Below are 26,798 nucleotides of genomic sequence, written 5' to 3'. Positions count from 1 at the left end.
AGTGCTGCTGTGCCTGAGAACAGGCTGCACGGGATACATGAAGCCCTGCAACATCTTTCTCTGCTGCCACGTTCTTTGCGAGAGTAGGAGCCGGACGTTTACTATTTTGAAAATAGGCTTCGTCTTGAACAAGTGCCATGAGATGGTCCGTTTGTGGGAAAGTGCAGATCCCCAGGGCTGTTGTGCCGGACAATAGGGTGCCAAGTAGAGGTGAAGACCAGCAACATCTTTCAGAGCTGGCACATTCTTTGCGGGAGAAGGAGCCGGATGACTGCATTTTTGGAAAGAGGCCCTGCCGAGTACGAGATGACCATGAGATGTTCTGCCTGTGGGTAAGCACAGATCCCCAGGGCTGTTGTGCCAGTGATGAGGCTGCCGAGAGGAGGTGAAGTTCTGCAACATCTTTCAGCTCTGTCACATTCCTTCTAGGAGAAAGAGCCGGACATTTGCCTTTGCAGAAAGATGCTCTGCCGAGAAGGAGTGCCATGAGATGGTCCGTCTGTGGGAAAGCACAGATCCCCAGGGCTGTTGTGCCTGTGAATAGGCTGCACGGGGTACATGAAGCCCTTCAACATCTTTCTCTGCTGCCACATTCCTTGCGAGAGTAGGAGCCTGAGGTTTACCATTTCGAAAATACTCTCTGCCAAGAACGAGAGCCATGAGATGGTCCGTCTGTGGGAAAGCACAGATCCCCAGTGCTGTTGTGCCTGTGAATAGGCTGCACGGGGTACATGAAGCCCTGCAACATCTTTCACTGCTGCCACGTTCTTTGCGAGAGTAGGAGCCGGACGTTTACTATTTTGAAAATAGGCTTCGTCTTGAACAAGTGATATGAGATGGTCCGTTTGTGGGAAAGTGCAGATCCCCAGGGCTGTTGTGCCGGTGAATAGGGTGCCAAGTAGAGGTGAAGACCAGCAACATCTTTCAGAGGTGGCACATTCTTTGCGGGAGAAGGAGCCGGAGGACTGCATTTTTGGAAAGAGGCTCTGCCGAGGATGAGATGTCGATGGGATGTTCCGTCTGTGGGAAAGCACAGATCCCCAGGGCTGTTGTGCCTGTGAATAGGCTGCACGGGGTACATGAAGCCCTTCAACATCTTTCTCTGCTGCCACATTCCTTGCGAGAGTAGGAGCCTGAGGTTTACCATTTCGAAAATACTCTCTGCCAAGAACGAGAGCCATGAGATGGTCCGTCTGTGGGAAAGCACAGATCCCCAGTGCAGTTGTCCTGTGAATAGGGTGCAGGGGGAAGGTGATGACCAGCAACATCTTTCAGAGGTGGCACATTCTTTGCGGGAGAAGGAGCCGGAGGAGTGCATTTTTGGAAAGAGGCTCTGCCGAGGATGAGATGTCGATGGGATGTTCCGTCTGAGGGAAAGCACAGATCCCCAGGGCTGTTGTGCCTGTGAATAGGCTGCACGGGGTACATGAAGCCCTGCAACATCTTTCTCTGCTGCCACGTTCCTTGCGAGAGTAGGAGCCGGACGTTTACCATTTCGAAAATACGCTCTGCTAAGAACAAGTGCCATGAGATGGTCTGTCTGTGGGAAAGCACAGATCCCCAGTGCAGTTGTCCGGTGAATAGGGTGCAGGGGGAAGCTGAAGGCCAGCAGCATCTTTCAGAGGTGGCACATTCTTTGCGGGAGAAGGAGCCGGAGGAGTGCATTTTTGGAAAGAGGCTCTGCCGAGGATGAGATGTCGATGGGATGTTCTGTCTGTGGGAAAGCACAGATCCCCAGGGCTGTTGTGCCTGTGAATAGGCTGCACGGGGTACATGAAGCCCTTCAACATCTTTCTCTGCTGCCACGTTCCTTGCGAGAATAGGAGCCTGAGGTTTACCATTTCGAAAATACTCTCTGCCAAGAACGAGAGCCATGAGATGGTCCGTCTGTGGGAAAGCACAGATCCCCAATGCAGTTGTCCTGTGAATAGGGTGCAGGGGGAAGGTGATGACCAGCAACATCTTTCAGAGGTGGCACATTCTTTGCGGGAGAAGGAGCCGGAGGAGTGCATTTTTGGAAAGAGGCTCTGCCGAGGATGAGATGTCGATGGGATGTTCCGTCTGTGGGAAAGCACAGATCCCCAGGGCTGTTGTGCCTGTGAATAGGCTGCACGGGGTACATGAAGCCCTGCAACATCTTTCACTGCTGCCACGTTCTTTGCGAGAGTAGGAGCCGGACGTTTACTATTTTGAAAATAGGCTTCGTCTTGAACAAGTGATATGAGATGGTCCGTTTGTGGGAAAGTGCAGATCCCCAGGGCTGTTGTGCCGGTGAATAGGGTGCCAAGTAGAGGTGAAGACCAGCAACATCTTTCAGAGGTGGCACATTCTTTGCGGGAGAAGGAGCCGGAGGAGTGCATTTTTGGAAAGAGGCTCTGCCGAGGATGAGATGTCGATGGGATGTTCCGTCTGTGGGAAAGCACAGATCCCCAGGGCTGTTGTGCCTGTGAATAGGCTGCATGGGATACATGAAGCCCTGCAACATCTTTCACTGCTGCCACGTTCTTTGCGAGAGTAGGAGCCGGACGTTTACAATTTCGAAAATACGCTCTGCCAAGAACGAGAGCCATGAGATGGTCCGTCCGTGGGAAAGCACAAATCCCCAGTGCTGTTGTGCCTGTGAATAGGCTGCACGGGGTACATGAAGCCCTGCAACATCTTTCACTGCTGCCACGTTCTTTGCGAGAGTAGGAGCCGGACGTTTACTATTTTGAAAATAGGCTTCGTCTTGAACAAGTGATATGAGATGGTCCGTTTGTGGGAAAGTGCAGATCCCCAGGGCTGTTGTGCCGGTGAATAGGGTGCCAAGTAGAGGTGAAGACCAGCAACATCTTTCAGAGGTGGCACATTCTTTGCGGGAGAAGGAGCCGGAGGAGTGCATTTTTGGAAAGAGGCTCTGCCGAGGATGAGATGTCGATGGGATGTTCTGTCTGTGGGAAAGCACAGATCCCCAGGGCTGTTGTGCCTGTGAATAGGCTGCACGGGGTACATGAAGCCCTTCAACATCTTTCTCTGCTGCCACGTTCCTTGCGAGAGTAGGAGCCTGAGGTTTACCATTTCGAAAATACTCTCTGCCAAGAACGAGAGCCATGAGATGGTCCGTCTGTGGGAAAGCACAGATCCCCAGTGCTGTTGTGCCGGTGAATAGGGTGCCAAGTAGAGGTGAAGACCAGCAACATCTTTCAGAGGTGGCACATTCTTTGCGGGAGAAGGAGCCGGAGGAGTGCATTTTTGGAAAGAGGCTCTGCCGAGGATGAGATGTCGATGGGATGTTCCGTCTGTGGGAAAGCACAGATCCCCAGGGCTGTTGTGCCTGTGAATAGGCTGCACGGGATACATGAAGCCCTGCAACATCTTTCACTGCTGCCACGTTCTTTGCGAGAGTAGGAGCCGGACGTTTACTATTTTGAAAATAGGCTTCGTCTTGAACAAGTGATATGAGATGGTCCGTCTGTGGGAAAGTGCAGATCCCCAGGGCTGTTGTGCCGGTGAATAGGGTGCCAAGTAGAGGTGAAGACCAGCAACATCTTTCAGAGGTGGCACATTCTTTGCGGGAGAAGGAGCCGGAGGAGTGCATTTTTGGAAAGAGGCTCTGCCGAGGATGAGATGTCGATGGGATGTTCCGTCTGTGGGAAAGCACAGATCCCCAGGGCTGTTGTGCCTGTGAATAGGCTGCACGGGATACATGAAGCCCTGCAACATCTTTCACTGCTGGCACGTTCTTTGCGAGAGTAGGAGCCGGACGTTTACTATTTTGAAAATAGGCTTCGTCTTGAACAAGTGATATGAGATGGTCCGTTTGTGGGAAAGTGCAGATCCCCAGGGCTGTTGTGCCGGTGAATAGGGTGCCAAGTAGAGGTGAAGACCAGCAACATCTTTCAGAGTTGGCACATTCTTTGCGGGAGAAGGAGCCGGAGGACTGCATTTTTGGAAAGAGGCTCTGCCGAGGATGAGATATCGATGGGATGTCCCGTCTGTGGGAAAGCACAGATCCCCAGGGATGTTGTGCCTGTGAATAGGCTGCACGGGGTACATGAAGCCCTTCAACATCTTTCTCTGCTGCCACATTCCTTGCGAGAGTAGGAGCCTGAGGTTTACCATTTCGAAAATACTCTCTGCCAAGAACGAGAGCCATGAGATGGTCCGTCTGTGGGAAAGCACAGATCCCCAGTGCAGTTGTCCTGTGAATAGGGTGCAGGGGGAAGGTGATGACCAGCAACATCTTTCAGAGGTGGCACATTCTTTGCGGGAGAAGGAGCCGGACGAGTGCATTTTTGGAAAGAGGCTCTGCCGAGGATGAGATGTCGATGGGATGTTCCGTCTGAGGGAAAGCACAGATCCCCAGGGCTGTTGTGCCTGTGAATAGGCTGCACGGGGTACATGAAGCCCTGCAACATCTTTCTCTGCTGCCACGTTCCTTGCGAGAGTAGGAGCCGGACGTTTACCATTTCGAAAATACGCTCTGCTAAGAACAAGTGCCATGAGATGGTCTGTCTGTGGGAAAGCACAGATCCCCAGTGCAGTTGTCCGGTGAATAGGGTGCAGGGGGAAGCTGAAGGCCAGCAGCATCTTTCAGAGGTGGCACATTCTTTGCGGGAGAAGGAGCCGGAGGAGTGCATTTTTGGAAAGAGGCTCTGCCGAGGATGAGATGTCGATGGGATGTTCTGTCTGTGGGAAAGCACAGATCCCCAGGGCTGTTGTGCCTGTGAATAGGCTGCACGGGGTACATGAAGCCCTTCAACATCTTTCTCTGCTGCCACGTTCCTTGCGAGAATAGGAGCCTGAGGTTTACCATTTCGAAAATACTCTCTGCCAAGAACGAGAGCCATGAGATGGTCCGTCTGTGGGAAAGCACAGATCCCCAGTGCAGTTGTCCTGTGAATAGGGTGCAGGGGGAAGGTGATGACCAGCAACATCTTTCAGAGGTGGCACATTCTTTGCGGGAGAAGGAGCCGGAGGAGTGCATTTTTGGAAAGAGGCTCTGCCGAGGATGAGATGTCGATGGGATGTTCCGTCTGTGGGAAAGCACAGATCCCCAGGGCTGTTGTGCCTGTGAATAGGCTGCATGGGGTACATGAAGCCCTGCAACATCTTTCACTGCTGCCACGTTCTTTGCGAGAGTAGGAGCCGGACATTTACTATTTTGAAAATAGGCTTCGTCTTGAACAAGTGATATGAGATGGTCCGTTTGTGGGAAAGTGCAGATCCCCAGGGCTGTTGTGCCGGTGAATAGGGTGCCAAGTAGAGGTGAAGACCAGCAACATCTTTCAGAGGTGGCACATTCTTTGCGGGAGAAGGAGCCGGAGGAGTGCATTTTTGGAAAGAGGCTCTGCCGAGGATGAGATGTCGATGGGATGTTCCGTCTGTGGGAAAGCACAGATCCCCAGGGCTGTTGTGCCTGTGAATAGGCTGCATGGGATACATGAAGCCCTGCAACATCTTTCACTGCTGCCACGTTCTTTGCGAGAGTAGGAGCCGGACGTTTACTATTTTGAAAATAGGCTTCGTCTTGAACAAGTGATATGAGATGGTCCGTTTGTGGGAAAGTGCAGATCCCCAGGGCTGTTGTGCCGGTGAATAGGGTGCCAAGTAGAGGTGAAGACCAGCAACATCTTTCAGAGGTGGCACATTCTTTGCGGGAGAAGGAGCCGGAGGACTGCATTTTTGGAAAGAGGCTCTGCCGAGGATGAGATGTCGATGGGATGTTCTGTCTGTGGGAAAGCACAGATCCCCAGGGCTGTTGTGCCTGTGAATAGGCTGCACGGGGTACATGAAGCCCTGCAACATCTTTCTCTGCTGCCACGTTCCTTGCGAGAATAGGAGCCTGAGGTTTACCATTTCGAAAATACGCTCTGCCAAGAACGAGAGCCATGAGATGGTCCGTCTGTGGGAAAGCACAGATCCCCAGTGCAGTTGTCCTGTGAATAGGGTGCAGGGGGAAGGTGATGACCAGCAACATCTTTCAGAGGTGGCACATTCTTTGCGGGAGAAGGAGCCGGAGGAGTGCATTTTTGGAAAGAGGCTCTGCCGAGGATGAGATGTCGATGGGATGTTCCGTCTGTGGGAAAGCACAGATCCCCAGGGCTGTTGTGCCTGTGAATAGGCTGCACGGGGTACATGAAGCCCTGCAACATCTTTCTCTGCTGCCACGTTCCTTGCGAGAGTAGGAGCCAGAGGTTTACCATTTCGAAAATACTCTCTGCCAAGAACGAGAGCCATGAGATGGTCCGTCTGTGGGAAAGCACAGATCCCCAGTGCAGTTGTCCTGTGAATAGGGTGCAGGGGGAAGGTGATGACCAGCAACATCTTTCAGAGCTGGCACATTCTTTGCGGGAGAAGGAGCCGGAGGAGTGCATTTTTGGAAAGAGGCTCTGCCGAGGATGAGATGTCGATGGGCTGTTCCGTCTGTGGGAAAGCACAGATCCCCAGGGCTGTTGTGCCTGTGAATAGGCTGCACGGGGTACATGAAGCCCTGCAACATCTTTCTCTGCTGCCACGTTCCTTGCGAGAGTAGGAGCCGGACGTTTACCATTTCGAAAATACGCTCTGCTAAGAACAAGTGCCATGAGATGGTCTGTCTGTGGGAAAGCACAGATCCCCTGTGCATTTGTCCGGTGAATAGGGTGCAGGGGGAAGCTGAAGGCCAGCAGCATCTTTCAGAGGTGGCACATTCTTTGCGGGAGAAGGAGCCAGAGGAGTGCATTTTTGGAAAGAGGCTCTGCCGAGGATGAGATGTCGATGGGATGTTCTGTCTGTGGGAAAGCACAGATCCCCAGGGCTGTTGTGCCTGTGAATAGGCTGCACGGGGTACATGAAGCCCTTCAACATCTTTCTCTGCTGCCACTTTCCTTGCGAGAATAGGAGCCTGAGGTTTACCATTTTGAAAATACGCTCTGCCAAGAACGAGAGCCATGAGATGGTCCGTCTGTGGGAAAGCACAGATCCCCAGTGCAGTTGTCCTGTGAATAGGGTGCAGGGGGAAGGTGATGACCAGCAACATCTTTCAGAGGTGGCACATTCTTTGCGGGAGAAGGAGCCGGAGGAGTGCATTTTTGGAAAGAGGCTCTGCCGAGGATGAGATGTCGATGGGATGTTCCGTCTGTGGGAAAGCACAGATCCCCAGGGCTGTTGTGCCTGTGAATAGGCTGCACGGGGTACATGAAGCCCTGCAACATCTTTCTCTGCTGCCACGTTCCTTGCGAGAGTAGGAGCCGGACGTTTACCATTTCGAAAATACGCTCTGCTAAGAACAAGTGCCAGGAGATGGTCTGTCTGTGGGAAAGCACAGATCCCCAGTGCAGTTGTCCGGTGAATAGGGTGCAGGGGGAAGCTGAAGGCCAGCAGCATCTTTCAGAGGTGGCACATTCTTTGCGGGAGAAGGAGCCGGAGGAGTGCATTTTTGGAAAGAGGCTCTGCCGAGGATGAGATGTCGATGGGATGTTCTGTCTGTGGGAAAGCACAGATCCCCAGGGCTGTTGTGCCTGTGAATAGGCTGCACGGGGTACATGAAGCCCTTCAACATCTTTCTCTGCTGCCACGTTCCTTGCGAGAATAGGAGCCTGAGGTTTACCATTTCGAAAATACTCTCTGCCAAGAACGAGAGCCATGAGATGGTCCGTCTGTGGGAAAGCACAGATCCCCAATGCAGTTGTCCTGTGAATAGGGTGCAGGGGGAAGGTGATGACCAGCAACATCTTTCAGAGGTGGCACATTCTTTGCGGGAGAAGGAGCCGGAGGAGTGCATTTTTGGAAAGAGGCTCTGCCGAGGATGAGATGTCGATGGGATGTTCCGTCTGTGGGAAAGCACAGATCCCCAGGGCTGTTGTGCCTGTGAATAGGCTGCACGGGGTACATGAAGCCCTGCAACATCTTTCACTGCTGCCACGTTCTTTGCGAGAGTAGGAGCCGGACGTTTACTATTTTGAAAATAGGCTTCGTCTTGAACAAGTGATATGAGATGGTCCGTTTGTGGGAAAGTGCAGATCCCCAGGGCTGTTGTGCCGGTGAATAGGGTGCCAAGTAGAGGTGAAGACCAGCAACATCTTTCAGAGGTGGCACATTCTTTGCGGGAGAAGGAGCCGGAGGAGTGCATTTTTGGAAAGAGGCTCTGCCGAGGATGAGATGTCGATGGGATGTTCCGTCTGTGGGAAAGCACAGATCCCCAGGGCTGTTGTGCCTGTGAATAGGCTGCATGGGATACATGAAGCCCTGCAACATCTTTCACTGCTGCCACGTTCTTTGCGAGAGTAGGAGCCGGACGTTTACTATTTTGAAAATAGGCTTCGTCTTGAACAAGTGATATGAGATGGTCCGTTTGTGGGAAAGTGCAGATCCCCAGGGCTGTTGTGCCGGTGAATAGGGTGCCAAGTAGAGGTGAAGACCAGCAACATCTTTCAGAGGTGGCACATTCTTTGCGGGAGAAGGAGCCGGAGGACTGCATTTTTGGAAAGAGGCTCTGCCGAGGATGAGATGTCGATGGGATGTTCTGTCTGTGGGAAAGCACAGATCCCCAGGGCTGTTGTGCCTGTGAATAGGCTGCACGGGGTACATGAAGCCCTGCAACATCTTTCTCTGCTGCCACGTTCCTTGCGAGAATAGGAGCCTGAGGTTTACCATTTCGAAAATACGCTCTGCCAAGAACGAGAGCCATGAGATGGTCCGTCTGTGGGAAAGCACAGATCCCCAGTGCAGTTGTCCTGTGAATAGGGTGCAGGGGGAAGGTGATGACCAGCAACATCTTTCAGAGGTGGCACATTCTTTGCGGGAGAAGGAGCCGGAGGAGTGCATTTTTGGAAAGAGGCTCTGCCGAGGATGAGATGTCGATGGGATGTTCCGTCTGTGGGAAAGCACAGATCCCCAGGGCTGTTGTGCCTGTGAATAGGCTGCACGGGGTACATGAAGCCCTGCAACATCTTTCTCTGCTGCCACGTTCCTTGCGAGAGTAGGAGCCAGAGGTTTACCATTTCGAAAATACGCTCTGCCAAGAACGAGAGCCATGAGATGGTCCGTCTGTGGGAAAGCACAGATCCCCAGTGCAGTTGTCCTGTGAATAGGGTGCAGGGGGAAGGTGATGACCAGCAACATCTTTCAGAGCTGGCACATTCTTTGCGGGAGAAGGAGCCGGAGGAGTGCATTTTTGGAAAGAGGCTCTGCCGAGGATGAGATGTCGATGGGATGTTCCGTCTGTGGGAAAGCACAGATCCCCAGGGCTGTTGTGCCTGTGAATAGGCTGCACGGGGTACATGAAGCCCTGCAACATCTTTCTCTGCTGCCACGTTCCTTGCGAGAGTAGGAGCCGGACGTTTACCATTTCGAAAATACGCTCTGCTAAGAACAAGTGCCATGAGATGGTCTGTCTGTGGGAAAGCACAGATCCCCTGTGCATTTGTCCGGTGAATAGGGTGCAGGGGGAAGCTGAAGGCCAGCAGCATCTTTCAGAGGTGGCACATTCTTTGCGGGAGAAGGAGCCAGAGGAGTGCATTTTTGGAAAGAGGCTCTGCCGAGGATGAGATGTCGATGGGATGTTCTGTCTGTGGGAAAGCACAGATCCCCAGGGCTGTTGTGCCTGTGAATAGGCTGCACGGGGTACATGAAGCCCTTCAACATCTTTCTCTGCTGCCACTTTCCTTGCGAGAATAGGAGCCTGAGGTTTACCATTTTGAAAATACGCTCTGCCAAGAACGAGAGCCATGAGATGGTCCGTCTGTGGGAAAGCACAGATCCCCAGTGCAGTTGTCCTGTGAATAGGGTGCAGGGGGAAGGTGATGACCAGCAACATCTTTCAGAGGTGGCACATTCTTTGCGGGAGAAGGAGCCGGAGGAGTGCATTTTTGGAAAGAGGCTCTGCCGAGGATGAGATGTCGATGGGATGTTCCGTCTGTGGGAAAGCACAGATCCCCAGGGCTGTTGTGCCTGTGAATAGGCTGCACGGGGTACATGAAGCCCTGCAACATCTTTCACTGCTGCCACGTTCCTTGCGAGAGTAGGAGCCGGACGTTTACAATTTCGAAAATACGCTCTGCTAAGAACAAGTGCCATGAGATGGTCTGTCTGTGGGAAAGCACAGATGCCCTGTGCATTTGTCCGGTGAATAGGGTGCAGGGGGAAGCTGAAGGCCAGCAGCATCTCTCAGAGGTGGCACATTCTTTGCGGGAGAAGGAGCCGGAGGAGCGCATTTTTGGAAAGAGGCTCTGCCGAGGATGAGATGACGATGGGATGTTCCGTCTGTGGGAAAGCACAGATCCCCAGTGCTGCTGTGCCTGAGAACAGGCTGCACGGGATACATGAAGCCCTGCAACATCTTTCTCTGCTGCCACGTTCTTTGCGAGAGTAGGAGCCGGACGTTTACTAGTTTGAAAATAGGCTTCGTCTTGAACAAGTGCCATGAGATGGTCCGTTTGTGGGAAAGTGCAGATCCCCAGGGCTCTTGTGCCGGACAATAGGGTGCCAAGTAGAGGTGATGACCAGCAACATCTTTCAGAGGTGGCACATTCTTTGCGGGAGAAGGAGCCGGAGGAGTGCATTTTTGGAAAGAGGCCCTGCCGAGTACGAGATGACCATGAGATGTTCTGCCTGTGGGTAAGCACAGATCCCCAGGGCTGTTGTGCCAGTGATGAGGCTGCCGAGAGGAGGTGAAGTTCTGCAACATCTTTCAGCTCTGTCACATTCCTTCTAGGAGAAAGAGCCGGACATTTGCCTTTGCAGAAAGATGCTCTGCCGAGAAGGAGTGCCATGAGATGGTCCGTCAGTGGGAAAGCACAGATCCCCAGGGCTGTTGTGCCTGTGAATAGGCTGCACGGGGTACATGAAGCCCTGCAACATCTTTCTCTGCTGCCACGTTCCTTGCGAGAGTAGGAGCCGGACGTTTACCATTTCGAAAATACGCTCTGCTAAGAACAAGTGCCAGGAGATGGTCTGTATGTGGGAAAGCACAGATGCCCTGTGCATTTGTCCAGTGAATAGGGTGCAGGGGGAAGCTGAAGGCCAGCAGCATCTTTCAGAGGTGGCACATTCTTTGCGGGAGAAGGAGCCGGAGGAGTGCATTTTTGGAAAGAGGCTCTGCCGAGGATGAGATGTCGATGGGATGTTCCGTCTGTGGGAAAGCACAGATCCCCAGGGCTGTTGTGCCTGTGAATAGGCTGCACGGGATACATGAAGCCCTTCAACATCTTTCTCTGCTGCCACATTCCCTACGAGAGTAGGAGCCTGAGGTTTACCATTTCGAAAATACTCTCTGCCAAGAACGAGAGCCATGAGATGGTCCGTCTGTGGGAAAGCACAGATCCCCAGTGCAGTTGTCCTGTGAATAGGGTGCAGGGGGAAGGTGATGACCAGCAACATCTTTCAGAGCTGGCACATTCTTTGCGGGAGAAGGAGCCGGAGGAGTGCATTTTTGGAAAGACGCTCTGCCGAGGATGAGATGTCGATGGGATGTTCCGTCTGTGGGAAAGCACAGATCCCCAGGGCTGTTGTGCCTGTGAATAGGCTGCACGGGGTACATGAAGCCCTTCAACATCTTTCTCTGCTGCCACGTTCCTTGCGAGAATAGGAGCCTGAGGTTTACCATTTCGAAAATACTCTCTGCCAAGAACGAGAGCCATGAGATGGTCCGTCTGTGGGAAAGCACAGATCCCCAGTGCAGTTGTCCTGTGAATAGGGTGCAGGGGGAAGGTGATGACCAGCAACATCTTTCAGAGGTGGCACATTCTTTGCGGGAGAAGGAGCCGGAGGAGTGCATTTTTGGAAAGAGGCTCTGCCGAGGATGAGATGTCGATGGGATGTTCCGTCTGTGGGAAAGCACAGATCCCCAGGGCTGTTGTGCCTGTGAATAGGCTGCACGGGGTACATGAAGCCCTGCAACATCTTTCACTGCTGCCACGTTCCTTGCGAGAGTAGGAGCCGGACGTTTACCATTTCGAAAATACGCTCTGCTAAGAACAAGTGCCAGGAGATGGTCTGTCTGTGGGAAAGCACAGATCCCCTGTGCATTTGTCCGGTGAATAGGGTGCAGGGGGAAGCTGAAGGCCAGCAGCATCTTTCAGAGGTGGCACATTCTTTGCGGGAGAAGGAGCCGGAGGAGTGCATTTTTGGAAAGAGGCTCTGCCGAGGATGAGATGTCGATGGGATGTTCCGTCTGTGGGAAAGCACAGAGCCCCAGTGCTGTTGTGCCTGTGAATAGGCTGCACGGGATACATGAAGCCCTGCAACATCTTTCACTGCTGCCACGTTCTTTGCGAGAGTAGGAGCCGGACGTTTACTATTTTGAAAATAGGCTTCGTCTTGAACAAGTGATATGAGATGGTCCGTTTGTGGGAAAGTGCAGATCCCCAGGGCTGTTGTGCCGGTGAATAGGGTGACAAGTAGAGGTGAAGACCAGCAACATCTTTCAGAGCTGGCACATTCTTTGCGGGAGAAGGAGCCGGAGGAGTGCATTTTTGGAAAGAGGCTCTGCCGAGGATGAGATGTCGATGGGATGTTCCGTCTGTGGGAAAGCACAGATCCCCAGGGCTGTTGTGCCTGTGAATAGGCTGCACGGGGTACATGAAGCCCTTCAACATCTTTCTCTGCTGCCACGTTCTTTGCGAGAGTAGGAGCCGGACGTTTACCATTTCGAAAATACGCTCTGCTATGAACAAGTGCCATGAGACGGTCTGTCTGTGGGAAAGCACAGATCCCCTGTGCATTTGTCCGGTGAATAGGGTGCAGGGGGAAGCTGAAGGCCAGCAGCATCTTTCAGAGGTGGCACATTCTTAGCGGGAGAAGGAGCCGGAGGAGTGCATTTTTGGAAAGAGGCTCTGCCGAGGATGAGATGTCGATGGGATGTTCCGTCTGTGGGAAAGCACAGATCCCCAGTGCTGTTGTGCCTGTGAATAGGCTGCACGGGGTACATGAAGCCCTGCAACATCTTTCACTGCTGCCACGTTCTTTGCGAGAGTAGGAGCCGGACGTTTACTATTTTGAAAATAGGCTTCGTCTTGAACAAGTGATATGAGATGGTCCGTTTGTGGGAAAGTGCAGATCCCCAGGGCTGTTGTGCCGGTGAATAGGGTGCCAAGTAGAGGTGAAGACCAGCAACATCTTTCAGAGGTGGCACATTCTTTGCGGGAGAAGGAGCCGGAGGACTGCATTTTTGGAAAGAGGCTCTGCCGAGGATGAGATGTCGATGGGATGTTCTGTCTGTGGGAAAGCACAGATCCCCAGGGCTGTTGTGCCTGTGAATAGGCTGCACGGGGTACATGAAGCCCTGCAACATCTTTCTCTGCTGCCACGTTCCTTGCGAGAATAGGAGCCTGAGGTTTACCATTTCGAAAATACGCTCTGCCAAGAACGAGAGCCATGAGATGGTCCGTCTGTGGGAAAGCACAGATCCCCAGTGCAGTTGTCCTGTGAATAGGGTGCAGGGGGAAGGTGATGACCAGCAACATCTTTCAGAGGTGGCACATTCTTTGCGGGAGAAGGAGCCGGAGGAGTGCATTTTTGGAAAGAGGCTCTGCCGAGGATGAGATGTCGATGGGATGTTCCGTCTGTGGGAAAGCACAGATCCCCAGGGCTGTTGTGCCTGTGAATAGGCTGCACGGGGTACATGAAGCCCTGCAACATCTTTCTCTGCTGCCACGTTCCTTGCGAGAGTAGGAGCCAGAGGTTTACCATTTCGAAAATACTCTCTGCCAAGAACGAGAGCCATGAGATGGTCCGTCTGTGGGAAAGCACAGATCCCCAGTGCAGTTGTCCTGTGAATAGGGTGCAGGGGGAAGGTGATGACCAGCAACATCTTTCAGAGGTGGCACATTCTTTGCGGGAGAAGGAGCCGGAGGAGTGCATTTTTGGAAAGAGGCTCTGCCGAGGATGAGATGTCGATGGGATGTTCCGTCTGTGGGAAAGCACAGATCCCCAGGGCTGTTGTGCCTGTGAATAGGCTGCACGGGGTACATGAAGCCCTGCAACATCTTTCTCTGCTGCCACGTTCCTTGCGAGAGTAGGAGCCGGACGTTTACCATTTCGAAAATACGCTCTGCTAAGAACAAGTGCCATGAGATGGTCTGTCTGTGGGAAAGCACAGATCCCCTGTGCATTTGTCCGGTGAATAGGGTGCAGGGGGAAGCTGAAGGCCAGCAGCATCTTTCAGAGGTGGCACATTCTTTGCGGGAGAAGGAGCCAGAGGAGTGCATTTTTGGAAAGAGGTTCTGCCGAGGATGAGATGTCGATGGGATGTTCTGTCTGTGGGAAAGCACAGATCCCCAGGGCTGTTGTGCCTGTGAATAGGCTGCACGGGGTACATGAAGCCCTTCAACATCTTTCTCTGCTGCCACTTTCCTTGCGAGAATAGGAGCCTGAGGTTTACCATTTTGAAAATACGCTCTGCCAAGAACGAGAGCCATGAGATGGTCCGTCTGTGGGAAAGCACAGATCCCCAGTGCAGTTGTCCTGTGAATAGGGTGCAGGGGGAAGGTGATGACCAGCAACATCTTTCAGAGGTGGCACATTCTTTGCGGGAGAAGGAGCCGGAGGAGTGCATTTTTGGAAAGAGGCTCTGCCGAGGATGAGATGTCGATGGGATGTTCCGTCTGTGGGAAAGCACAGATCCCCAGGGCTGTTGTGCCTGTGAATAGGCTGCACGGGGTACATGAAGCCCTGCAACATCTTTCACTGCTGCCACGTTCCTTGCGAGAGTAGGAGCCGGACGTTTACAATTTCGAAAATACGCTCTGCTAAGAACAAGTGCCATGAGATGGTCTGTCTGTGGGAAAGCACAGATGCCCTGTGCATTTGTCCGGTGAATAGGGTGCAGGGGGAAGCTGAAGGCCAGCAGCATCTCTCAGAGGTGGCACATTCTTTGCGGGAGAAGGAGCCGGAGGAGCGCATTTTTGGAAAGAGGCTCTGCCGAGGATGAGATGACGATGGGATGTTCCGTCTGTGGGAAAGCACAGATCCCCAGTGCTGCTGTGCCTGAGAACAGGCTGCACGGGATACATGAAGCCCTGCAACATCTTTCTCTGCTGCCACGTTCTTTGCGAGAGTAGGAGCCGGACGTTTACTAGTTTGAAAATAGGCTTCGTCTTGAACAAGTGCCATGAGATGGTCCGTTTGTGGGAAAGTGCAGATCCCCAGGGCTCTTGTGCCGGACAATAGGGTGCCAAGTAGAGGTGAAGACCAGCAACATCTTTCAGAGCTGGCACATTCTTTGCGGGAGAAGGAGCCGGATGACTGCATTTTTGGAAAGAGGCCCTGCCGAGTACGAGATGACCATGAGATGTTCTGCCTGTGGGTAAGCACAGATCCCCAGGGCTGTTGTGCCAGTGATGAGGCTGCCGAGAGGAGGTGAAGTTCTGCAACATCTTTCAGCTCTGTCACATTCCTTCTAGGAGAAAGAGCCGGACATTTGCCTTTGCAGAAAGATGCTCTGCCGAGAAGGAGTGCCATGAGATGGTCTGTCTGTGGGAAAGCACAGATCCCCAGGGCTGTTGTGCCTGTGAATAGGCTGCACGGGGTACATGAAGCCCTGCAACATCTTTCTCTGCTGCCACATTCCTTGCGAGAGTAGGAGCCTGAGGTTTACCATTTCGAAAATACTCTCTGCCAAGAACGAGAGCCATGAGATGGTCCGTCTGTGGGAAAGCACAGATCCCCAGTGCTGTTGTGCCTGTGAATAGGCTGCACGGGGTACATGAAGCCCTGCAACATCTTTCACTGCTGCCACGTTCTTTGCGAGAGTAGGAGCCGGACGTTTACTATTTTGAAAATAGGCTTCGTCTTGAACAAGTGATATGAGATGGTCCGTTTGTGGGAAAGTGCAGATCCCCAGGGCTGTTGTGCCGGTGAATAGGGTGACAAGTAGAGGTGTAGACCAGCAACATCTTTCAGAGGTGGCACATTCTTTGCGGGAGAAGGAGCCGGAGGAGTGCATTTTTGGAAAGAGGCTCTGCCGAGGATGAGATGTCGATGGGATGTTCCGTCTGTGGGAAAGCACAGATCCCCAGGGCTGTTGTGCCTGTGAATAGGCTGCACGGGGTACATGAAGCCCTGCAACATCTTTCACTGCTGCCACGTTCCTTGCGAGAGTAGGAGCCGGACGTTTACCATTTCGAAAATACGCTCTGCTAAGAACAAGTGCCATGAGATGGTCTGTCTATGGGAAAGCACAGATCCCCTGTGCATTTGTCCGCTGAATAGGGTGCAGGGGGAAGCTGAAGGCCAGCAGCATCTCTCAGAGGTGGCACATTCTTTGCGGGAGAAGGAGCCGGAGGAGCGCATTTTTGGAAAGAGGCTCTGCCGAGGATGAGATGTCGATGGGATGTTCCGTCTGTGGGAAAGCACAGAGCCCCAGTGCTGTTGTGCCTGTGAATAGGCTGCACGGGATACATGAAGCCCTGCAACATCTTTCACTGCTGCCACGTTCTTTGCGAGAGTAGGAGCCGGACGTTTACTATTTTGAAAATAGGCTTCGTCTTGAACAAGTGATATGAGATGGTCCGTTTGTGGGAAAGTGCAGATCCCCAGGGCTGTTGTGCCGGTGAATAGGGTGCCAAGTAGAGGTGAAGACCAGCAACATCTTTCAGAGCTGGCACATTCTTTGCGGGAGAAGGAGCCGGAGGAGTGCATTTTTGGAAAGACGCTCTGCCGAGGATGAGATGTCGATGGGATGTTCTGTCTGTGGGAAAGCACAGATCCCCAGGGCTGTTGTGCCTGTGAATAGGCTGCACGGGGTACATGAAGCCCTGCAACATCTTTCTCTGCTGCCACGTTCCTTGCGAGAGTAGGAGCCTGAGGTTTACCATTTCGAAAATACTCTCTGCCAAGAACGAGAGCCATGAGATGGTCCGTCTGTGGGAAAGCACAGATCCCCAGTGCAGTTGTCCTGTGAATAGGGTGCAGGGGGAAGGTGATGACCAGCAGCATCTTTCAGAGGTGGCACATTCTTTGCGGGAGAAGGAGCCGGAGGAGTGCATTTTTGGAAAGAGGCTCTGCCGAGGATGAGATGTCGATGGGATGTTCCGTCTGTGGGAAAGCACAGATCCCCAGTGCTGTTGTGCCTGTGAATAGGCTGCACGGGGTACATGAAGCCCTGCAACATCTTTCACTGCTGCCACGTTCCTTGCGAGAGTAGGAGCCGGACGTTTACAATTTCGAAAATACGCTCTGCTAAGAACAAGTGCCATGAGATGGTCTGTCTGTGGGAAAGCACAGATGCCCTGTGCATTTGTCCGGTGAATAGGGTGCAGGGGGAAGCTGAAGGCCAGCAGCATCTTTCAGAGGTGGCACATTCTTTGCGGGAGAAGGAGCCGGAGGAGCGCATTTTTGGAAAGAGGCTCTGCCGAGGATGAGATGACGATGGGATGTTCCGTCTGTGGGAAAGCACAGATCCCCAGTGCTGCTGTGCCTGAGAACAGGCTGCACGGGATACATGAAGCCCTGCAACATCTTTCTCTGCTGCCACGTTCTTTGCGAGAGTAGGAGCCGGACGTTTACTATTTTGAAAATAGGCTTCGTCTTGAACAAGTGATATGAGATGGTCCGTTTGTGGGAAAGTGCAGATCCCCAGGGCTGTTGTGCCGGACAATAGGGTGCCAAGTAGAGGTGAAGACCAGCAACATCTTTCAGAGCTGGCACGTTCTTTGCGGGAGAAGGAGCCGGAGTAGTGCATTTTTGGAAAGAGGCTCTGCCGAGGATGAGATGTTGATGGGATGTTCCGTCTGTGGGAAAGCACAGATCCCCAGGGCTGTTGTGCCTGTGAATAGGCTGCACGGGGTACATGAAGCCCTGCAACATCTTTCTCTGCTGCCACGTTCCTTGCGAGAATAGGAGCCTGAGTTTTACCATTTCGAAAATACGCTCTGCCAAGAACGAGAGCCATGAGATGGTCTGTCTGTGGGAAAGCACAGATGCCCTGTGCATTTGTCCGGTGAATAGGGTGCAGGGGGAAGCTGAAGGCCAGCAGCATCTCTCAGAGGTGGCACATTCTTTGCGGGAGAAGGAGCCGGAGGAGCGCATTTTTGGAAAGAGGCTCTGCCGAGGATGAGATGACGATGGGATGTTCCGTCTGTGGGAAAGCACAGATCCCCAGTGCTGCTGTGCCTGAGAACAGGCTGCACGGGATACATGAAGCCCTGCAACATCTTTCTCTGCTGCCACGTTCTTTGCGAGAGTAGGAGCCGGACGTTTACTATTTTGAAAATAGGCTTCGTCTTGAACAAGTGCCATGAGATGGTCCGTTTGTGGGAAAGTGCAGATCCCCAGGGCTGTTGTGCCGGTGAATAGGGTGCCAAGTAGAGGTGAAGACCAGCAACATCTTTCAGAGGTGGCACATTCTTTGCGGGAGAAGGAGCCGGATGACTGCATTTTTGGAAAGAGGCCCTGCCGAGTACGAGATGACCATGAGATGTTCTGCCTGTGGGTAAGCACAGATCCCCAGGGCTGTTGTGCCAGTGATGAGGCTGCCGAGAGGAGGTGAAGTTCTGCAACATCTTTCAGCTCTGTCACATTCCTTCTAGGAGAAAGAGCCGGACATTTGCCTTTGCAGAAAGATGCTCTGCCGAGAAGGAGTGCCATGAGATGTTCCGTCTGTGGGAAAGCACAGATCCCCAGGGCTGTTGTGCCTGTGAATAGGCTGCACGGGGTACATGAAGCCCTTCAACATCTTTCTCTGCTGCCACATTCCTTGCGAGAGTAGGAGCCTGAGGTTTACCATTTCGAAAATACTCTCTGCCAAGAACGAGAGCCATGAGATGGTCCGTCTGTGGGAAAGCACAGATCCCCAGGGCTGTTGTGCCTGTGAATAGGCTGCACGGGGTACATGAAGCCCTGCAACATCTTTCACTGCTGCCACGTTCTTTGCGAGAGTAGGAGCCGGACGTTTACTATTTTGAAAATAGGCTTCGTCTTGAACAAGTGCCATGAGATGGTCCGTTTGTGGGAAAGTGCAGATCCCCAGGGCTGTTGTGCCGGTGAATAGGGTGCCAAGTAGAGGTGAAGACCAGCAACATCTTTCAGAGGTGGCACATTCTTTGCGGGAGAAGGAGCCGGAGGAGTGCATTTTTGGAAAGAGGCTCTGCCGAGGATGAGATGTCGATGGGATGTTCCGTCTGTGGGAAAGCACAGATCCCCAGGGCTGTTGTGCCTGTGAATAGGCTGCACGGGGTACATGAAGCCCTGCAACATCTTTCTCTGCTGCCACGTTCCTTACAAGAGTAGGAGCCAGAGGTTTACCATTTCGAAAATACGCTCTGCCAAGAACGAGAGCCATGAGATGGTCCGTCTGTGGGAAAGCACAGATCCCCAGTGCAGTTGTCCTGTGAATAGGGTGCAGGGGGAAGGTGATGACCAGCAACATCTTTCAGAGGTGGCACATTCTTTGCGGGAGAAGGAGCCGGAGGAGTGCATTTTTGGAAAGAGGCTCTGCCGAGGATGAGATGACGATGGGATGTTCCGTCTGTGGGAAAGCACAGATCCCCAGTGCTGTTGTGCCTGTGAATAGGCTGCATGGGGTACATGAAGCCCTGCAACATCTTTCACTGCTGCCACGTTCCTTGCGAGAGTAGGAGCCGGACGTTTACAATTTCGAAAATACGCTCTGCTAAGAACAAGTGCCATGAGATGTTCCGTCTGTGGGAAAGCACAGATCCCCAGGGCTGTTGTGCCTGTGAATAGTCTGCACGGGGTACATGAAGCCCTTCAACATCTTTCTCTGCTGCCACGTTCCTTGCGAGAGTAGGAGCCTGAGGTTTACCATTTCGAAAATACACTCTGCCAAGAACGAGAACCATGAGATGGTCCGTCTGTGGGAAAGCACAGATCCCCAGGGCTGTTGTGCCTGTGAATAGGCTGCACGGGGTACATGAAGCCCTGCAACATCTTTCTCTGTTGCCACGTTCCTTGCGAGAGTAGGAGCCTGAGGTTTACTATTTTGAAAATAGGCTTCGTCTTGAACAAGTGATATGAGATGGTCCGTTTGTGGGAAAGTGCAGATCCCCAGGGCTGTTGTGCCGGTGAATAGGGTGCCAAGTAGAGGTGAAGACCAGCAACATCTTTCAGAGGTGGCACATTCTTTGCGGGAGAAGGAGCCGGAGGAGTGCATTTTTGGAAAGAGGCTCTGCCGAGGATGAGATGTCGATGGGATGTTCCGTCTGTGGGAAAGCACAGATCCCCAGGGCTGTTGTGCCTGTGAATAGGCTGCACGGGGTACATGAAGCCCTTCAACATCTTTCTCTGCTGCCACATTCCTTGCGAGAGTAGGAGCCAGAGGTTTACCATTTCGAAAATACGCTCTGCCAAGAACGAGAGCCATGAGATGGTCCGTCTGTGGGAAAGCACAGATCCCCAGTGCAGTTGTCCTGTGAATAGGGTGCAGGGGGAAGGTGATGACCAGCAACATCTCTCAGAGGTGGCACATTCTTTGCGGGAGAAGGAGCCGGAGGAGCGCATTTTTGGAAAGAGGCTCTGCCGAGGATGAGATGACGATGGGATGTTCCGTCTGTGGGAAAGCACAGATCCCCAGGGCTGTTGTGCCTGTGAATAGGCTGCACGGGGTACATGAAGCCCTGCAACATCTTTCTCTGCTGCCACGTTCTTTGCGAGAGTAGGAGCCGGACGTTTACTATTTTGAAAATAGGCTTCGTCTTGAACAAGTGATATGAGATGGTCCGTTTGTGGGAAAGTGCAGATCCCCAGGGCTGTTGTGCCGGTGAATAGGGTGCCAAGTAGAGGTGAAGACCAGCAACATCTTTCAGAGGTGGCACATTCTTTGCGGGAGAAGGAGCCGGATGACTGCATTTTTGGAAAGAGGCCCTGCCGAGTACGAGATGACCATGAGATGTTCTGCCTGTGGGTAAGCACAGATCCCCAGGGCTGTTGTGCCAGTGATGAGGCTGCCGAGAGGAGGTGAAGTTCTGCAACATCTTTCAGCTCTGTCACATTCCTTCTAGGAGGAAGAGCCGGACATTTGCCTTTGCAGAAAGATGCTCTGCCGAGAAGGAGTGCCATGAGATGGTCCGTCTGTGTGAAAGCACAGATCCCCAGGGCTGTTGTGCCTGTGAATAGGCTGCACGGGGTACATGAAGCCCTGCAACATCTTTCTCTGCTGCCACATTCCTTGCGAGAGTAGGAGCCTGAGGTTTACCATTTCGAAAATACTCTCTGCCAAGAACGAGAGCCATGAGATGGCCCGTCTGTGGGAAAGCACAGATCCCCAGGGCTGTTGTGCCTGTGAATAGGCTGCACGGGATACATGAAGCCCTGCAACATCTTTCACTGCTGCCACGTTCTTTGCGAGAGTAGGAGCCGGTCGTTTACTATTTTGAAATAGGCTTCGTCTTGAACAAGTGCCATGAGATGGTCCGTTTGTGGGAAAGTGCAGATCCCCAGGGCTGTTGTGCCGGTGAATAGGGTGCCAAGTAGAGGTGAAGACCAGCAACATCTTTCAGAGGTGGCACATTCTTTGCGGGAGAAGGAGCCGGAGGAGTGCATTTTTGGAAAGAGGCTCTGCCGAGGATGAGATGTCGATGGGATGTTCCGTCTGTGGGAAAGCACAGATCCCCAGGGCTGTTGTGCCTGTGAATAGGCTGCACGGGGTACATGAAGCCCTGCAACATCTTTCTCTGCTGCCACGTTCCTTACAAGAGTAGGAGCCTGAGGTTTACCATTTCGAAAATACGCTCTGCCAAGAACGAGAGCCATGAGATGGTCCGTCTGTGGGAAAGCACAGATCCCCAGTGCAGTTGTCCTGTGAATAGGGTGCAGGGGGAAGGTGATGACCAGCAACATCTTTCAGAGGTGGCACATTCTTTGCGGGAGAAGGAGCCGGAGGAGTGCATTTTTGGAAAGAGGCTCTGCCGAGGATGAGATGTCGATGGGATGTTCCGTCTGTGGGAAAGCACAGATCCCCAGTGCTGCTGTGCCTGAGAATAGGCTGCACGGGGTACATGAAGCCCTGCAACATCTTTCACTGCTGCCACGTTCCTTGCGAGAGTAGGAGCCGGACGTTTACAATTTCGAAAATACGCTCTGCTAAGAACAAGTGCCATGAGATGGTCTGTCTGTGGGAAAGCACAGATGCCCTGTGCATTTGTCCGGTGAATAGGGTGCAGGGGGAAGCTGAAGGCCAGCAGCATCTCTCAGAGGTGGCACATTCTTTGCGGGAGAAGGAGCCGGAGGAGCGCATTTTTGGAAAGAGGCTCTGCCGAGGATGAGATGTCGATGGGATGTTCCGTCTGTGGGAAAGCACAGATCCCCAGTGCTGCTGTGCCTGAGAACAGGCTGCACGGGATACATGAAGCCCTGCAACATCTTTCTCTGCTGCCACGTTCTTTGCGAGAGTAGGAGCCGGACGTTTACTATTTTGAAAATAGGCTTCGTCTTGAACAAGTGCCATGAGATGGTCCGTTTGTGGGAAAGCGCAGATCCCCAGGGCTGTTGTGCCGGTGAATAGGGTGCCAAGTAGAGGTGAAGACCAGCAACATCTTTCAGAGCTGGCACGTTCTTTGCGGGAGAAGGAGCCGGAGGAGTGCATTTTTGGAAAGAGGCCCTGCCGAGTACGAGATGACCATGAGATGTTCTGCCTGTGGGTAAGCACAGATCCCCAGGGCTGTTGTGCCAGTGATGAGGCTGCCGAGAGGAGGTGAAGTTCTGCAACATCTTTCAGCTCTGTCACATTCCTTCTAGGAGAAAGAGCCGGACATTTGCCTTTGCAGAAAGATGCTCTGCCGAGAAGGAGTGCCATGAGATGGTCCGTCTGTGGGAAAGCACAGATCCCCAGGGCTGTTGTGCCTGTGAATAGGCTGCACGGGGTACATGAAGCCCTGCAACATCTTTCTCTGCTGCCACGTTCCTTGCGAGAGTAGGAGCCTGAGATTTACCATTTCGAAAATACTCTCTGCCAAGAACGAGAGCCATGAGATGGTCCGTCTGTGGGAAAGCACAGATCCCCTGTGCAGTTGTCTTGTGAATAGGGTGCAGGGGGAAGGTGATGACCAGCAGCATCTTTCAGAGGTGGCACATTCTTTGCGGGAGAAGGAGCCGGAGGAGTGCATTTTTGGAAAGAGGCTCTGCCGAGGATGAGATGACGATGGGATGTTCCGTCTGTGGGAAAGCAGAGATCCCCAGTGCTGTTGTGCCTGTGAATAGGCTGCACGGGGTACATGAAGCCCTTCAACATCTTTGAATGCTGCCACGTTCTTTGCGAGAGTAGGAGCCGGACGTTTACTATTTTGAAAATAGGCTTCGTCTTGAACAAGTGATATGAGATGGTCCGTTTGTGGGAAAGTGCAGATCCCCAGGGCTGTTGTGCCGATGAATAGGGTTCCAAGTAGAGGTGAAGACCAGCAACATCTTTCAGAGGTGGCACATTCTTTGCGGGAGAAGGAGCCGGAGGAGTGCATTTTTGGAAAGAGGCTCTGCCGAGGATGAGATGTCGATGGGATGTTCCGTCTGTGGGAAAGCACAGATCCCCAGGGCTGTTGTGCCTGTGAATAGGCTGCACGGGGTACATGAAGCCCTGCAACATCTTTCACTGCTGCCACGTTCCTTGCGAGAGTAGGAGCCGGACGTTTACAATTTCGAAAATACGCTCTGCCAAGAACGAGAGCCATGAGATGGTCCGTCTGTGGGAAAGCACAGATCCCCAGTGCAGTTGTCCTGTGAATAGGGTGCAAGGGGAAGGTGATGACCAGTAACATCTCTCAGAGGTGGCACATTCTTTGCGGGAGAAGGAGCCGGAGGAGCGCATTTTTGGAAAGAGGCTCTGCCGAGGATGAGATGACGATGGGATGTTCCGTCTGTGGGAAAGCACAGATCCCCAGGGCTGTTGTGCCTGTGAATAGGCTGCACGGGGTACATGAAGCCCTGCAACATCTTTCTCTGCTGCCACGTTCTTTGCGAGAGTAGGAGCCGGACGTTTACTATTTTGAAAATAGGCTTCGTCTTGAACAAGTGCCATGAGATGGTCCGTTTGTGGGAAAGTGCAGATCCCCAGGGCTGTTGTGCCGGTGAATAGGGTGCCAAGTAGAGGTGAAGACCAGCAACATCTTTCAGAGGTGGCACATTCTTTGCGGGAGAAGGAGCCGGAGGAGTGCATTTTTGGAAAGAGGCTCTGCCGAGGATGAGATGTCGATGGGATGTTCCGTCTGTGGGAAAGCACAGATCCCCAGGGCTGTTGTGCCTGTGAATAGGCTGCACGGGGTACATGAAGCCCTGCAACATCTTTCACTGCTGCCACGTTCCTTGCGAGAGTAGGAGCCGGACGTTTACAATTTCGAAAATACGCTCTGCTAAGAACAAGTGCCATGAGATGGTCTGTCTGTGGGAAAGCACAGATGCCCTGTGCATTTCTCCGGTGAATAGGGTGCAGGGGGAAGCTGAAGGCCAGCAGCATCTCTCAGAGGTGGCACATTCTTTGCGGGAGAAGGAGCCGGAGGAGCGCATTTTTGGAAAGAGGCTCTGCCGAGGATGAGATGACGATGGGATGTTCCGTCTGTGGGAAAGCACAGATCCCCAGTGCTGCTGTGCCTGAGAACAGGCTGCACGGGATACATGAAGCCCTGCAACATCTTTCTCTGCTGCCACGTTCTTTGCGAGACTAGGAGCCGGACGTTTACTATTTTGAAAATAGGCTTCGTCTTGAACAAGTGCCATGAGATGGTCCGTTTGTGGGAAAGCGCAGATCCCCAGGGCTGTTGTGCCGGTGAATAGGGTGCCAAGTAGAGGTGAAGACCAGCAACATCTTTCAGAGCTGGCACGTTCTTTGCGGGAGAAGGAGCCGGAGGAGTGCATTTTTGGAAAGAGGCCCTGCCGAGTACGAGATGACCATGAGATGTTCTGCCTGTGGGTAAGCACAGATCCCCAGGGCTGTTGTGCCAGTGATGAGGCTGCCGAGAGGAGGTGAAGTTCTGCAACATCTTTCAGCTCTGTCACATTCCTTCTAGGAGAAAGAGCCGGACATTTGCCTTTGCAGAAAGATGCTCTGCCGAGAAGGAGTGCCATGAGATGGTCCGTCTGTGGGAAAGCACAGATCCCCAGGGCTGTTGTGCCTGTGAATAGGCTGCACGGGGTACATGAAGCCCTGCAACATCTTTCTCTGCTGCCACGTTCCTTGCGAGAGTAGGAGCCTGAGGTTTACCATTTCGAAAATACTCTCTGCCAAGAACGAGAGCCATGAGATGGTCCGTCTGTGGGAAAGCACAGATCCCCTGTGCAGTTGTCTTGTGAATAGGGTGCAGGGGGAAGGTGATGACCAGCAGCATCTTTCAGAGGTGGCACATTCTTTGCGGGAGAAGGAGCCGGAGGAGTGCATTTTTGGAAAGAGGCTCTGCCGAGGATGAGATGACGATGGGATGTTCCGTCTGTGGGAAAGCAGAGATCCCCAGGGCTGTTGTGCCTGTGAATAGGCTGCACGGGGTACATGAAGCCCTTCAACATCTTTGAATGCTGCCACGTTCTTTGCGAGAGTAGGAGCCGGACGTTTACTATTTTGAAAATAGGCTTCGTCTTGAACAAGTGATATGAGATGGTCCGTTTGTGGGAAAGTGCAGATCCCCAGGGCTGTTGTGCCGATGAATAGGGTTCCAAGTAGAGGTGAAGACCAGCAACATCTTTCAGAGGTGGCACATTCTTTGCGGGAGAAGGAGCCGGAGGAGTGCATTTTTGGAAAGAGGCTCTGCCGAGGATGAGATGTCGATGGGATGTTCCGTCTGTGGGAAAGCACAGATCCCCAGGGCTGTTGTGCCTGTGAATAGGCTGCACGGGGTACATGAAGCCCTGCAACATCTTTCACTGCTGCCACGTTCCTTGCGAGAGTAGGAGCCGGACGTTTACAATTTCGAAAATACGCTCTGCTAAGAACAAGTGCCATGAGATGGTCTGTCTGTGGGAAAGCACAGATGCCCTGTGCATTTCTCCGGTGAATAGGGTGCAGGGGGAAGCTGAAGGCCAGCAGCATCTCTCAGAGGTGGCACATTCTTTGCGGGAGAAGGAGCCGGAGGAGCGCATTTTTGGAAAGAGGCTCTGCCGAGGATGAGATGACGATGGGATGTTCCGTCTGTGGGAAAGCACAGATCCCCAGTGCTGCTGTGCCTGAGAACAGGCTGCACGGGATACATGAAGCCCTGCAACATCTTTCACTGCTGCCACGTTCTTTGCGAGAGTAGGAGCCGGACGTTTACTATTTTGAAAATAGGCTTCGTCTTGAACAAGTGCCATGAGATGGTCCGTTTGTGGGAAAGTGCAGATCCCCAGGGCTGTTGTGCCGGTGAATAGGGTGCCAAGTAGAGGTGAAGACCAGCAACATCTTTCAGAGCTGGCACGTTCTTTGCGGGAGAAGGAGCCGGAGTAGTGCATTTTTGGAAAGAGGCTCTGCCGAGGATGAGATGTTGATGGGATGTTCCGTCTGTGGGAAAGCACAGATCCCCAGGGCTGTTGTGCCTGTGAATAGGCTGCACGGGGTACATGAAGCCCTGCAACATCTTTCTCTGCTGCCACGTTCCTTGCGAGAATAGGAGCCTGAGTTTTACCATTTCGAAAATACGCTCTGCCAAGAACGAGAGCCATGAGATGGTACGTCTGTGGGAAAGCACAGATCCCCAGTGCAGTTGTGCCTGAGAACAGGCTGCACGGGATACATGAAGCCCTGCAACATCTTTCTCTGCTGCCACGTTCTTTGCGAGAGTAGGAGCCGGACGTTAACTATTTTGAAAATAGGCTTCGTCTTGAACAAGTGCCATGAGATGGTCCGTTTGTGGGAAAGTGCAGATCCCCAGGGCTCTTGTGCCGGACAATAGGGTGCCAAGTAGAGGTGAAGACCAGCAACATCTTTC

The sequence above is a fragment of the Haliaeetus albicilla genome, chromosome 8 (genome assembly GCF_947461875.1).
Source record: "Haliaeetus albicilla chromosome 8, bHalAlb1.1, whole genome shotgun sequence".
NCBI classification, from domain to species: domain Eukaryota; kingdom Metazoa; phylum Chordata; class Aves; order Accipitriformes; family Accipitridae; genus Haliaeetus; species Haliaeetus albicilla.
This window is presented reverse-complemented; position numbering follows the sequence as displayed.